This window comes from Lissotriton helveticus, chromosome 5_1 (genome assembly GCF_964261635.1).
Source record: "Lissotriton helveticus chromosome 5_1, aLisHel1.1, whole genome shotgun sequence".
Taxonomy (NCBI): domain Eukaryota; kingdom Metazoa; phylum Chordata; class Amphibia; order Caudata; family Salamandridae; genus Lissotriton; species Lissotriton helveticus.
This window is the reverse complement of record NC_136065.1, coordinates 563,359,258-563,374,223: the sequence shown is the minus strand read 5'-3', so window position 1 is coordinate 563,374,223 and position 14,966 is coordinate 563,359,258.

Genomic DNA, 14,966 nt, shown 5'->3' with positions numbered 1-14,966 from the left:
ATGTGACATCATCAGCAGTGGATTGCAGGTGCGCGATATATAGTTAGTGCAACTAACTATATATGGAATTTCAATGGTTTTGTGTGAGTAAAATAAGGTTTTTTAAATGCTAATTCCTAACTATATATGGTCTATAACCTATGGTTTTTTCAGTGAATTTTCAAGGTTTTGTAAATGCTAATTCCTAACTATATATGGTCTATAACCTATGGTTTTTTCAGTGAATATATATATATATACATATACATATACATATACATATACATGCACTACTCACGGGGCTAAAAGATTCATTTTAGCACCCCTTTTTTAGTTTTTAGTTTCCAACTTTCCACTTCCCTGGACCTAGCCCACCCCCTATAGGACTTACCAAGTTGGACATCTCGTGTCAATGATATCATGCATATGTAACGGTAAATGTCACTCTGGGCACGCGGCCACATGGCCATCCCAGGTGTCATGTCTATTGATTATGGTTTATCCCTAACCAACCTCTTCCCTCCCAATTTTTCCAAATGTTAATGAAAATGTTCTACTCATTGCATATGTTGACACGTTACCAACATCAAGAGATTATACTTGGCCACTTGGCCACTATGTCATAAACCTGTGCAACATCTATAATCCTTTGGGGTGCACCAATTGTTAATTTCAACTCTTTATAACTTTTTAGTGCCTATAAGTGTTTGAAAGATGATTACAAATGATCTGATTTAATGTGAAGTAACATGAATTTGAAATTAATTTTGTGTAAACTGCCAGCACGAACTTACGATGTAATTCTTGAATTTAACTGCACGTCATAGGGAAACCACTGGGTCTTTCTTCTATTTCCTTTGTAGTCCCTTGAACCTTTGTAGTTCAGGATGGGTTTGTGGTCCTACCTCACTTTCTCACTAACCTTTAGTGCACTTTAAAAATGGTGATTGAATGCGTTATGGCTGGCTAACGAAGATGACCGTTTGGTCGAAACGCGTCGCCAATAAACAACTTTCTAAACACGGACCCTGGAGTGCGAGTCTTTTGTGGTTCCTGCGACAACACCGTGCGGTTAAACCTTTCTGGCGTATATTTCCGGGTTGCCGACACCCGGGACTCGCACCGACCTCGTGTGGACAGGAGCGGATTAGTCGGAATCTTTTCCCACGAACCGGTCCTCTGACCAGCAACCGCTCCGACCGCCCAATGCAAGAGTGCAAAGAAAAACTGCTGCCGGTCACTGACGGGTGAGTACTGGGATGGTGGAGGCGCGCTTCGTAAGTTGTGCGCTACCGCCTCTCAGAGCCTGCCGACCGGGATCCAGGCAGCAGGCGAACGCCACAAGGCTCACTCAGTAACCGGGATTGTGGGCAGAGGTACCGCGCTACCGACCTTGAGGACAGCGCGGCAGGGTTTCATCTTCCGTGTTATTCAAACTCGTGTGCCATTGAGGGGACACCACGCCTACCTGGCAAGAATGACCCGAGGCAAGCAGACAGCGGCGTCTGCCGCGAATACAACGGCAACCTCGAAAAAAACTACGGTGACTGAAAACACCACGAGTACCAGCCGACGTGCTGGTAGGGCAGAAGAAGCAAGGTCTCTGTTCTGTGAAACAGACGACACAGTAGCAAGCACAACCAGCACCAATGAAACGACAAACACACAACTGGACAAGACTTTGAAACAAACAAAACAAACAAACAAAAGTTGTTTCAATATGAAAAACTAATGAAAAAAGAGATCAACCGCTGGTGGGAGGTCACATCCCTAAACAACTATATTGAAGTCGGGAGGGTGCCGAGAGGGTTGCGCATCATGATCACCCCGACCTACCAGAACCCACATCCTAAACTGATATCGGACTGGTCTGAATTAATGGCAGGAACCTGCAAAAATATGTTGGGATTGCTCTCGCAATATGCTGCTATGGAACTGGAACAAGTGATTGCAGACATCGCCAAACTCAAGGAAGAGCTTGACAAGCATGATGCACAAGATGAAGTAACTGCAGCCATCGCGCAAATAGAGAAGAGACTGGAGAAATATGAAAACGAAATTAAACAAAAGAAAAAAAGTAAATTCTTGAGGGACAAACAGGATTATGCCAGTGGGCGAATCTTAACATTTGGCAAAAAGTACGATGGAGCAATAAAACAATTCAAACAACTTGGAGCAGGGGCACAACAACGCAACGTCACAGTATCAGAATCTGGATCAGAAATTACTCAGACACGGATGAGGTTTTGGACACAAGCGGGAGGGGTTTGCTTTCTTTCAAACCATTGGAGGAGTATGATTTTTTACAATCGGCAATGACACTCAGAGCAAGACCTCCGGACAGGACATACATAAGAGGAAGAGGCGGAAACGCAAGAGGAAGGCCACAAGGCGTGGAGGAAAAAAGCACAAGAGGTGCAGCAATGTCGCATGGGAGAACGACACGACAGAACAAGCAACAATGATGGGTGAGCCCAGTTTGACTATTATTAACATTTCCTCCCACACCTTGACTATGGCTGAAAAATCGGTGTTGGGCTTGACTTTCTGCCCGATGGCCAATTTCAACTACAGCCAGACAAGAATAGATACTTTCCTCTTTGTTCGTAAATTGAAACTGATGAAAATGTTTGCATTAAAGAAAAAACGTGCGATACAACAAGGTAACCATGGTACGATTGGTAGCACACAGGTGTCAAAAGTATTGCAGATACAGGATGTTGAGAGCCTGGCAAGTGCATTGGAACTGTGTGGTGACGATGTGAGTGGCATGAATGACTTGGAAATACTAGATAGGATGGGCTTATGCCTAGGGGGTAGAAATGTGACAAACCATAGACCAAAATCTACCTTTAATCCGATTACACCGCATGACAATCTAGAAACATTTCATGATGTAGTCACCAGAGACCTTCACTCTCTTTGGGAGACCAGTAAGAACAGGCATGCCCACAACCTCTCCACTGACCAACGTAAGGCCCTCGGCACGCTCAATGCCGACCCCTGCTGTATAGTCAAGCCATCAGACAAAGGTGGGAATGTTGTCTTGTGGGATGTCAATCTGTACAAACAGGAGGCCCATAGGCAACTAGAACGGTCAGGGGATTACAGAAAATCTAACAGAGATGAGTATACGGCAAGTATTACCAGGTATCATGAGAAACTCAAGGGTTGGAGAGATAGGGATTTACTGGCAGAGTCAGAGTTTAAGTTCCTATGTGTAAACTATCCGGTCTCACCCTGTTTCTACATGCTCCCAAAGGTCCACAAGGACGAGAAAAACCCTCCAGGGAGGCCCATAGTATCTGCAAATGGCAGTCTCCTGGAAAGTACCTCTATTTTTCTTGACACCTTTCTTTTCCCATATGTCCTTAACCTCCCCTCTTACTGTAGGGACAGTACTGACTTTATCTCCAAGATGGAGGGCATAAGATGGGAGGAAAACTTCTGGTTGGTGACGGTAGATGTGGTTTCACTCTACACATGTATCAGACACAGGGATGGTTTGAATGCATGAAGACATTTCCTGAGAGACAGGTCTATTTTCTATCTACATCAAACCGAAATGCTTCTTGAAATGTTGGAGTTTTGCTTAACGAACAATTTCTTCATATTTGACAATGCATGGCACAAACAAGAGGTGGGGACTGCGATGGGAAGTTGCTTTGCTCCTAGTTTTGCCTGTATGCTGATGGGGTGGTGGGAGGAACAGATTCTTTGGGCAGAAGACAACACCAACCTGACAAGTCATATTGCCTTTTACACCAGGTATATAGACGACATTTTTCTGATCTGGGATGGCCCCAAAACTGACTTGATTAAATTCTTGGCCAATATAAACAGAAATGAGATCAATCTAAAATTTACCAACAAGGTTAGCCAGACAGAAATGGATTTTCTAGATGTGAAGGTTAGAGTGATGCAAGGAACTATAGAAACCAGCCTGTACAGAAAACCCACCTCAGGTAACAGCATCCTCCACGCTAAGAGCCACCACCCTAGCAACCTTAAGGATAGCATCCCTTATGGAGAGTACTTGAGGGCTAAGCGTAACAGCAGCTCAGAAGCCGCATTTTTGAAAGAACAGTCGAACATGACTAAGCGATTCAGAGACAGGGGGTATTCAGACCAAGTACTCCTAGTGGCGAAAGAGAAAGCAAAAGCCAGAAGTAGGGAAACCCTCTTGACTCAAAAGAAACACAAAACTAAAGAGAGCTTACACTCCAACAATGTCAGGATGATAACCACATACAGCACAGAGGCAGGCAGGGTACGTGAGATACTAAGAAAACACTGGCATATTGTGAAAAGTGATCCGGTAATTGGCAAAGTGGTCAACAGTCAACCACAGGTGACATACAGAAAGGCCCGTTCTCTAAAAGATATGCTAGTGAGGAGCTACTGAGACACCCAAGAAACAGAAAAATTGGCTCTCTGAGCAGAAAGGCTTTTATAAATGTGGTAAATGTAAAGCTTGTGCGAGTAGCAAAAATGTTAAATCCTATGCCCTTCCTACTGGTAGAAGCGCAAGTATCAACAAATTTATGAATTGCAATACTGACCATTGTGTTTATGTGATTGTCTGCCCATGTGCGAAGTTCTATGTTGGGAGCACCATCTTCCCTATAAAGAAAAGGGTGCTGGAGCACATGAGGGCAATAAAGAATGTTGACATGAGCTATGCAACAGCACGCCATTGGCTACGCTTTCATGACAGTGATGCTAATACATTTTCCTTCTTTGGCATTGACAGAGTTCCAACAAATCCGAGAGGGGGCAACAGACTCAAACAACTACGCATCATGGAATCCGAGTACATCATCCGTCTGGATTCAAGGAGCCCCTTTGGCCTCAACGAGGATGAGGAATTACATGTCCATATTGGCTGAAAACCTTATGTGAAGCCTGAACTGCACTTGCCTAACACCTGGACCTCATCCTCTTCCGTTCCTCTCCCATGCCCTACCCCCCTTGCTCGTGTGTCCGAGTCCTTCCAACTCCCACCGTCCTCCAGAGAGGGCTCTCTCTACTTGAGGGTGGGACTAGGAGTTTGCACATCTAAGCTCGTGAGTAGATGACCTCGCTGCAAACTGTTCTATCAGACACAGGGGCTGGCTCCTCTGTGAGGACAACCCCTCACCGTATCACTTAGACATAAATCCCCCACTCCCTCCCTGACACACACCCCCACCACATGCCCACAAATGCACAATCACACCCGGATGTATCCCTCTGTTGTAGGTCTTGTTAGGCTCTCCACGGATAGGATAGGGTACACGCCATGCACTACTCACGGGGCTAAAAGATTCATTTTAGCACCCCTTTTTTAGTTTTTAGTTTCCAACTTTCCACTTCCCTGGACCTAGCCCACCCCCTATAGGACCAAGGACCAAGTTGGACATCTCGTGTCAATGATATCATGCATATGTAACGGTAAATGTCACTCTGGGCACGCGGCCACATGGCCATCCCAGGTGTCATGTCTATTGATTATGGTTTATCCCTAACCAACCTCTTCCCTCCCAATTTTTCCAAATGTTAATGAAAATGTTCTACTCATTGCATATGTTGACACGTTACCAACATCAAGAGATTATACTTGGCCACTTGGCCACTATGTCATAAACCTGTGCAACATCTATAATCCTTTGGGGTGCACCAATTGTTAATTTAAACTCTTTATAAGATTTTAGTGCCTATAAGTATTTGAAAGATGATTACAAATGATCTGATTTAATGTGAAGTAACATGAATTTGAAATTAATTTTGTGTAAACTGCCAGCACGAACTTACGATGTAATTCTTGAATTTAACTGCACGTCATAGCGAAACCACTGGGTCTTTCTTCTATTTCCTTTGTAGTCCCTTGAACCTTTGTAGTTCAGGATGGGTTTGTGGTCCTACCTCACTTTCTCACTAACCTTTAGTGCACTTTAAAAATGGTGATTGAATGCGTTATGGCTGGCTAACGAAGAAGACCGTTTGGTCGAAACGCGTCGCCAATAAACAACTTTCTAAACACGGACCCTGGAGTGCGAGTCTTTTGTGGTTCCTGCGACAACACCGTGCGGGGAACCCTTTCTGGCATATATATATATTATATATATATACATAGATTTTCCCAGGTCAAGACCCAAAAACCAGGAGAGCAGAGCTTCATTAATTGGGGTCGGAGCACTCTAAGACTAGTTATTATGCGAATGCGCATACAATTATTTGCATACTGCACTACAGATCAAAAAAGAACACATTTGAGGTTCCTTTGCCAACTTCCAATATAAATAATAGAGCAAAACCCTGTGGAGTGACACCTGGAAGAAAACACCCCCTCCCACGTGCTATGGTGAGTTCCTGGGACACCCTGGCAATCCAAAGCATTCGATTATTGTTTCTCTGAAACTGATTCACAGTTCATTAAAATTATGAATGAGGCAAGGAGCACAGCAGGCGAATCTTTAAAGAAATACACTTTTCCCTATGGTGTAACGGGTGGGTCGATGGAAACGCCAGCTAGTAAAAAGGTCCATTCATGTGCATATTCACCTAACCCTCTCCCAAAAATCAAGATCGGTTTCTAAATTAGTTGAAGCTGCCAGGATAATCTTTGAGAAAACAGGACGTCTGGTCACCCTAGGTAGGGTGCAGTGAATACGGACAACGGAAACAAACGAAAGGATGTAATGTAGGAGTAAAAAGGAAATCTGTTTAAAGGTACAGTATACAAAAAAAATTAACAGAAATAGATGAGCCTCGCTTATTTTTTTTTTATAAATTATGGCCGCGATATTTTACAGCACCAGCAAAATTACAAGTACATTAGATCATGCCAATGGCGCCCGTTACCTGCAGATCTGTGTTCTTCTCTCACTTGCTTCACTCAAATGCCCCACCCCCGCCGGAAACTCCCACCCTCCGGCGTGCTGACTCTGAAACCCCGCCCATCACGACATTTAGCCAACGGAAAAAGAACATGCTGAAATAGCCTCAAGCTGATTGGTGAAAATATATACGTATTTTGTTTGGGCAGGGCACAGTTGGGTGGAAGCGCCACGTCCACACGGGCACTCGCGGCTCGAAGTTGTCTCACGACGGTACACGCGTACAAGCACGCATGCGCTTTTGTTTTCCGAAGGGTCTTTGCCACAGGGTCAAAGCCAAGCCAGAAGAAAAATCCAGAGACATAGAAGAAAGATTCAGCCTTAAAGAATGTTGTGAAGACTTCTAAAATAAGGGAAAACAAGATGAGGATCGCCGGGCGCGAAACAGCACGGTGGGAGCGCATGAAACGAGACGCAGTCGCCATGAGCGTGCTTATCAGCAGTAGCGGCGCAAGCTGAACATCGCCGGAGAAGACACGCCCGACCTCCGAGTCTGCCTGCTGCCGAGACTGACCCGCTGCGGAGGGAGAGGGGCACGCGGAAAGAGCCCGGTGAGTGGAGGAGGGCAGAGAGGGCGGGGATGTGTGTGTGTGTGCGTGTGTGCCTGTGTGTGTGTGTGCGCGCGCATCTGTGTGTGAGTAAACAGCATGCCATCTCTTGTCTCACTGTAAGCAGTGAAACTGAATGCTGGTTTGCCTGCGGGACAGTAGATGTGCGCGCGCATGTGCCTGTACGTGCGCGTCCACGGTCCCGAATCGCAGCGCGTGCCCCGGTCTGTCTCCCTTGAGAGGCATTTTGACAACAATAAGTCTCGAGAGCGAGACCTAAAAAGGCAGCAAGTTGGTGTGTGTTATGTGTAGATGATGTGTTGATTGACATGAAGATAAAAAAGGTGAAAAATTAGAAAGGCTGCAGACACGTAAAGTACCCAGTACATTGTCAGGGAAGTGGATCTTTAGATTTCCACCTCATTATACAGATAGGGCGTCGAATTTCGTAGTGGGAGCCTGAGAAATGGCTACCACATCAAATGAAGCAATGTAAGTGCATTAAGTTACCACTGTGGGCGGTAGGGCTGAAAAATTACAACACTGGGCCAATTTCAGGGACTCTACTTTGAATTAGATTAATAGTTGGGAAAGGCAGCAAGAAAGGTAGCAGGTACGTGTGTTTGAGGTAGTGGATGTAAAATAAGGTGAAAAGGAAGAAAGGTAGCAGATGCTGAAACAACCCACTGTCTTGTAAAGGAAATGGGTCTTTGGTTTTCCAGTCCATTACAGACTGTTAGTAGGATTCCGCAGTGGGAGCCTGAGAAACGGGTATCTCAACTAAGGAGTTAAGCAAGTGCACAAAGTACACACACTGTGCGATAGAAAGGACGCAAGAAAGGACGCAAGTGTGCAAATTACCCACTACCATTCATGGGTAGTAGTTACCAAGAAGGTTCAATAAAGGGCTTGAACTTTGAATTACTTGAAGAATAATAGATAGCGCAGCCAAAAAAGGTTGCAAGTGTGCAAATTTCCTAGTGCCTTCGGCCGAGGTAGTAGCTACAAGAAAAAGGTTTGATAAAGGGCCTCCACTTTGAATACGAAATAGAATAGTTGATAACAATACCCAAGAAAAGCAGGAAGAAGGTGGGTGTATGTGTCGATGATGTGTTGATTGAGTGGAAGATGAATAATGTAAACAATATGAAAGGCTGCAACGTGACCAACTACATAAAGAGCAGCTTTCTAAACATGAACTCGCACAAAATAAAGATACTCATCCTGAGACCCACCCCTTCAGCCGACTTCTGCTAACTGACTACACTTTGGACAGTACCAACACTTACCAACCATGTCTACAACCTAGGATTCATCCTCAACTCCTTCCTTTCAATGTGTAAGCAAGTCAACATCGACTATTCGTACTCCTATAAGATCCTCCACATGCTCTGCAACATTTACAAGTGGATCCTAACCAAAAGAAGAACAGTGACACAGTCCCTCATCAGCAGTAGACTACTCTGTGGGAAAACTCTCTACAGAGGAATTGTAGCCAAACACCTGCAACATATCCAAAAGACCTCCACTCGAGTGATTATCAATGTCCGCTGCTGCAGCCACATCACTCAGCACCTGATACACCTACACTGCATCAATATCAATAATAGGATCACCGTCTAGCTCCTCACCCTTACTTACAAAATACTCAACAACACCAGACAAATCTACCTTAACCGAAGTAATCCTGAAAGGCCAAATTTTGATCTTAACATTTTGGTTTTAAAAATTTTAGGTAACAATTTGGTAACTCTTTAGCCAAACGTTGGTTAAAAACTGATTGATTATTAGAATGTATCCAACCTTTCAGACATTTTAAATAAACAGTGTAATGTCCAGATGTTGTAGAAGGTACATCATGAAAAATAATTGCAACAGCTACAAAAGTTCTTCCTGATATTGAAACCTGACCAGCTACAAAAATTTGAATTAAAGTTTCCAATTTTTCTATTGGCAGCAAAAGTGTGCAAATTACATAGTGTGTTTAGTTGGGGAAGTAGTTACCAAAAAAAGGCTCGATAAAGGCCCCATGAATATGAAAATGAATAATAATTGATAACCCCAGTCAAAAAAGGCAGCAAGTGTGTGTACGTGTGGATGGAGTCTTGATCGAGTAGAAGATGAATAAGGTGAAAAATAAGAAAGGCTGCAGATACGCAAACTACCCTCTGCCTTGTCAGCGAAGTGGGTCTTTGGATATCCTTTTTATTATACAGACAGGGTGTTGGATTCCGCAGTGGGAGGCTGAGAAATGACTACCACATCTAAGGAAGCAGAGCAAGTGCACTAAGTTCCCACTCTGGGCCGTAGTGCTAAAAAATAACACTGGGCCCTTTCCAGGGCCTCTACTTTGAATTAGAATAATAGTTGTCAAAGACAGTCAAGAAAGGTAGCAGGTAGGTGTGTTTGTGCTAGTGGATGCAGAATAAGGTGAACATTAAGAAAGGCAGCAGACGTTGAAACTACCCAGGGCTTTGTAAAGGAAGTGGGTGCTTGGTTTTCCAGTCCATTACACAGACTGTGTATCAGATTTGGCAGTGGGAGCCTGAGAAATGGGTATCACATCTAAGCAAACAGTGGAAGTGCAGAAAGTACACACACACTGTGCGGTAGAAAGGACGCAAGAAAGGACGCAAGTGTGCAAGTTTCTCACTGCCATTCATGGTTAGTAGTTACCAAGAAGGCTGAATGAAGGGTCTGCGTTTTGAATTTGAATTAATTTTAGAATAATTTATAACTCCAGCCAAGAAAGGCAGCAAGTTTGCACATTTACCACTGCTTTCGGACGGGGTAGTTTTAGAACAAAAAAGCTTGATAAATGTCTAATGACTGATGTGGAGTACAGCGATGCTCCAGTTTCCTATTTTTGATGAAGTTGATAGACTATTTCCCGTAACACAAACGTTTATCGCAATAAATGCATAGAAATTTAAGTTTACCAAATTCAATATCAATATGTGAGTATGGACTGTTTGCTGAAGATTCTGTTGCAGCAGTTGATGTGCTTGGTGCAGGAGCAAGTGTGTTGTCGTGCAATCTCTGTGTTGCAGCTGAAGCAAAGTTTTTGGGGTGGAAGTTGTTTCTGTGTTGTACTAAATTTGCTGTGCCAAAGGAGTATTTTTTGCATTGATCACACCTTGAAAGAGTTCTTTGGCAAATTTTATAGGTTACTAATGGTGGTTGCGTTTTAGTTAGTATGTGTCTGGATTTTGCTGGAATCTTTAAGGGACACATTAGGGCTTTCATAATATAGAAATACTTTGTACTTAGTGACATCCAATTCTATTTTATGATGAACGGTTGAATTCTACATCCACCTTTAGGACTAGTGGGAGGGTAGCATTTGAAAGTATTTGACAGGTTACACTACATGTGTCCAAGCAGCCAAAGAAAACTTAGCTTGGTTATGCATGGGTATCCTCTCACACAAAACGTAGCACTCAGTATTCAGGATTGCAAAACCTTGCCATAGGAGTGACTGATGAGTTTACATATGTGAGTGAGAAAAAAAAAACAAGTACGTTTGATTTACATTAGAGATATACAGACCTGAAAGAGTATGCATGTAAATGCATGACATCTTTTTTGAAGGTATGGAAGAAAGCAGTGAAATGGTGTTTAGAAGCAATACTGTCCAGCATAAAAAGTGCACGATTGTTCTTTTTGTTGAGTGTAAAGACACCTTTTTGATTAGGACTAGGGAATAGTGGTGTAACTATATCATAGATTCTATTGTCAGATATCTACCATAGTGATAGTGGAATTACCACTACTTTTTAGACTACCATTGAACAATCATGTGTAGAGGAGCGGTGTTGCTTCTTCACCTTTAAAGAGGAGGAAGATTTAAATTTATATTTCAACACCTAAACACAATAGTTTTTGTATTTCAAAAGGAAAATTAAGTAGGAATGTTAGAGTAAGTGTGGTCCAACTCTACAAGGATTGTGCAAATCGTGACAGCTGAAAGAAGTTTGTGAATAGTTTTTTATCATCGGCTGCATTTGAAACATTGGACCTGTTGGGAAAGTGGTGAAAAGTAAGTTATTAGTAACATTGCATTGTTTAAAGGTCAATAGCTGTTTGAAATGAAAACTTTATATGTATTTATATGGTAAACATAGTTATCTCTCATCACTTAGTGGAAACGTGGTAATGAGTCCATAAGTTGGAAGGGTGTATAGGCAGCTGTCGCACATGGTGAACGTACCTCTAAAACAGGGGTGTGGAATTTAATAAAATATCTACTTGTCCATTGGATAGGTTGCTTAATTCCCATAGAAGCCCATGTTCTGGTGTTAACGTGGGCTTCTATAGGAATTCGCAAGGGCATATTATCAAGCCCATTATCGCGGCTTTAGCAGCAGTTTACTGTCACTAAAGTGGCGATAATTTTAACAGTCTTCTTGATAATATGCCCCGCAGTTCAGAAATATTTTCTAGGAGTACTATGTCTTGTCCTACTTCTGTAAAATTTGTGGGAATTCATGAAAGCTGTATAGCTGTACTTAATGCAAGGACATATACCATGGGTGCACTTTTGAGACTTGGGCACCAAATTGCGTCTGGCATTTACCGTGACCTTTTGTGTTTATTAAAATTCTGTCTCTCTCTGTATTGACTGGCTTCACTGTGAGTGACAGCATTCTTGTGTTTCAAAAAGAGCATACCAGCACGCAAAGTAGCTTTTTTCAGTGCCAGTAAGTACTGCGGCAGTGTGTGCTTTTTGAGACCAAAAACTATTTTTGCTTTTGCCAGTGTTTGTTATAATGGTGAGGGCCCAGCAGCTCCCACACCAATAAGGTTTTAGAAAAACTAAGCCAAAACAATTCACACATTGACAAAACTAAAAAGCTAACCACCAATTTCAGACCTACTGGCTTTGTCAATGCTTGTTTATTTTTGTTTCCCATAATTTTATTGAAACTGGTTACATTGATTTTCCATAATGAATATTTTTGAGAATACTAGCATGCATCAACAAACACATGTTACTAAATGATGCTGAAAAGAAATGATACCTGAAATTTTATAGTAGTTTAGCTAAATGTTGTTTTCCTGCTTTCATTTTTAGATGAACATTTTATTTTGAAAGTAAAGAATCATTAATCTTGCTTTCAAAGTTCTGCAAATATTTGCATCAAATCAGAGAGCATTCTGGGAGCATTATCCATAGCCTCATATTGCTATACTTTGAAAACCTGTGTACACATTTTTATACTGGAACCACTGTCAGTAGTGCAGTCAGAGCTCACAGCATTTACTTAGAGCGTTCACCCTAATAATAAAGCTTTCAATTAATAAACTATTCAGAGGCTTAATAAACTATGAATACAAGTTTGAACAGCATCAACATATGGACAAAAAGGTTACCTTAACTGCAGACAGCGCCCTTCCTTGATCCATAATGTGGTACTGCGAACTGGTAGCCAAATGGTTTGTTCTGCAGGGGGTTGGGCCTACTTGTCCCAGGGACAAAATACACATAAAAACGTGTTGCCCTTGACCCCAAACAATATGTCTTGGGCGTCGGGCTATAGGAATTCCACATCCCTGCACTAAAAAGACCATTGCAAATCCCTCAGTTATTTGAGTGAGAGTTACATATTCCTTGTATTAGCAAATGTGAACTGGAGAGTTAATGCGTTCTAAAGACTCTAAAGACTTTTAATAATTATAATGTTGTCTATTTACACTCATTGACTGTATTTACCATGAACTTTTAGACGTATGTTGTTGAAGTACCTTGGTTGCAGACAACAATTATTTTCAACAGACTGTAAATGTAAAAAAAGATGTAGATTAGGACATTGTAACAGCAATGCTAACAATTGAAAACTTAGTTTGCAATATATTATGTATGAGTCTAGGCCTTTTTAGATCCAGGATTATAGACAGTTACAACTGTTGCAAATATATTTAAAATGCTTTACTACAAACAATATTGAAAATTCACAACTTTAATGAAAATATCTTACTATACTTTGTTAAAAAGTAATGATATGTCTTCGTCTATGAAAGATCTTGTATGAAAAAACAAAATAAAGAAGAACCCAATGTTCAGGACAACACTAGAGTGTGAGACCTTATTTATCATTGAAATGTTAAAGTCAAACCTATTTATTGCAGCTACACCAGAGGACACTGTCATTATATCTGTAATCCTAAACACAACCCAGGTCAGTCCACAGAACAGAGATCACTGTGGGGCAGTCTCCCACCAGTACACTTCAGGTGGGAGACTGCCCCAAAGTGATGTCTGTTCTCTGCACGGACCTGGGTTGTCTTTAGAATTATAGATATAATGATAGAGTGTGCTCTGGTGTAGCTGTAATAATTTTGCGTTCTGGGCCTTTTTTAGTCTTGAATATTATCGTTACCCTGGTGGGTGGGTACGTAAACACCATCTTTTTAGTACCTTCAACTAATAGGATTATACAGTGGATATAAAGAATGTACCAAGTTGTGGAGACCATAGAGGAAACCCACAAGTGGTGTCAATATTATTGTTTAAAGTCAAAGGTGATGACTCCATTAGGTTTATTGCAATGTTCAGTCCATAATTCTTCAGAAATATTACATTAGTAAAAATCTGGGCTACTGGCTGACGAGTTGGGTAGCATTCTGCAAACTGAATAACATAATAACAAATGTGTATGTTGAGCAAACATCAAACCTGACTGTTAAACCAATCATAGGTTTCAGAGTAGTACATTTCAGTACACATTTATGGCTAATTATTAGTTAAAGATAAGTAACTGTAATAGGAATTAATATATATATATTTGGTGTTGAGAGACATATGTTTGAGGGGATGGCATCGATTAGTTGTAAAAATATATGAAAGCACACGAGGTTCTAAAGGGTAAGAAATCGGTACATCATACGCCATTAGCTATAGTATACACTATTTACAAGTAGCAGAACGTGGTATACCTGGTACAGGTTGTGAAGATTCATCACGTTGTGAATATCAATCAGTTGCTGGTGAATTATCACTGGTTATGCTTCCTGCAAATTAATTTTGAAAAAGTAACATTTGTTAAAGAAGAAATTAGTTTAACAGCCTAACACTAACGTTTCTTCAACACAAAAAGTTAATGCAAAATAAAAAAAAATTATGAATGTAGTTTAAAAAATATGTCAAGTGTAGAAAGTTTAAGCGAGGGATATAGAGTACAGTCTACACAAATACAGAGGTAAGGCCTGTGAAATGGAAGCAGTTTCAAAACATGACAGTTTAACAAAGGGCGCTCAGGCCGTGCAGTGATAGGCGTGATTTTTATATTTCGTTTTTCTTGTGTGGGTGGCAGAATTACTGCTGTAGGCCCAGTAGTAGCATTTACATGAGCAGCCTTGGTATACTTAACTATCAAGATTAACATTTTAATCCTAGAGAAAGAATTACCATTACAGTTTCAAAAAAGGGAGCAATTGCACTTAAAGACTGATCATGAAGTGGTAAAGTGTCGAAAACATGTATTTTGGTGAAAGTATGTCATAAAAAGATGTACGATAGAGGTAAAAATGGTTAGGTAACCTAAGCCAAATAAAGGGCTAG